This window comes from Phaethon lepturus, unplaced genomic scaffold (genome assembly GCF_000687285.1).
Source record: "Phaethon lepturus isolate BGI_N335 unplaced genomic scaffold, ASM68728v1 scaffold36018, whole genome shotgun sequence".
Classification (NCBI taxonomy): domain Eukaryota; kingdom Metazoa; phylum Chordata; class Aves; order Phaethontiformes; family Phaethontidae; genus Phaethon; species Phaethon lepturus.
This window is the reverse complement of record NW_010560382.1, coordinates 45,917-46,251: the sequence shown is the minus strand read 5'-3', so window position 1 is coordinate 46,251 and position 335 is coordinate 45,917.

Sequence of the window (335 nt, the reverse complement as noted above, 5' to 3'; positions counted from 1 at the left end):
ATTGTTTCCACAGGGTGCCTGGTGAGGCGAAGGTCTCCATGAGCACAGCTAACTAGCCGGACTTGGTGGGCTTGTAGTGTGCGAATTTACTTTCTTTATGGGTACTGATTTCTCGTATTTAACATTCTGGTTCTCCTCCTGACTGTCTGTGAGCGTGCGGTGGGTGCCGGCATCACCTACGCTTTGGCCTGTGCCAGAAAGCTCTGTGTGACCAGGGCAGCGGTATGGCCTCTTTCGGACACAAACGTGATGTCCCAACAAACCTCCTGCGGCTGCTTCTGGTGGCTGTCTGTGTGCCCAACACGTTCCTGCCTCTTTTAGCTCTTAAATTGAGG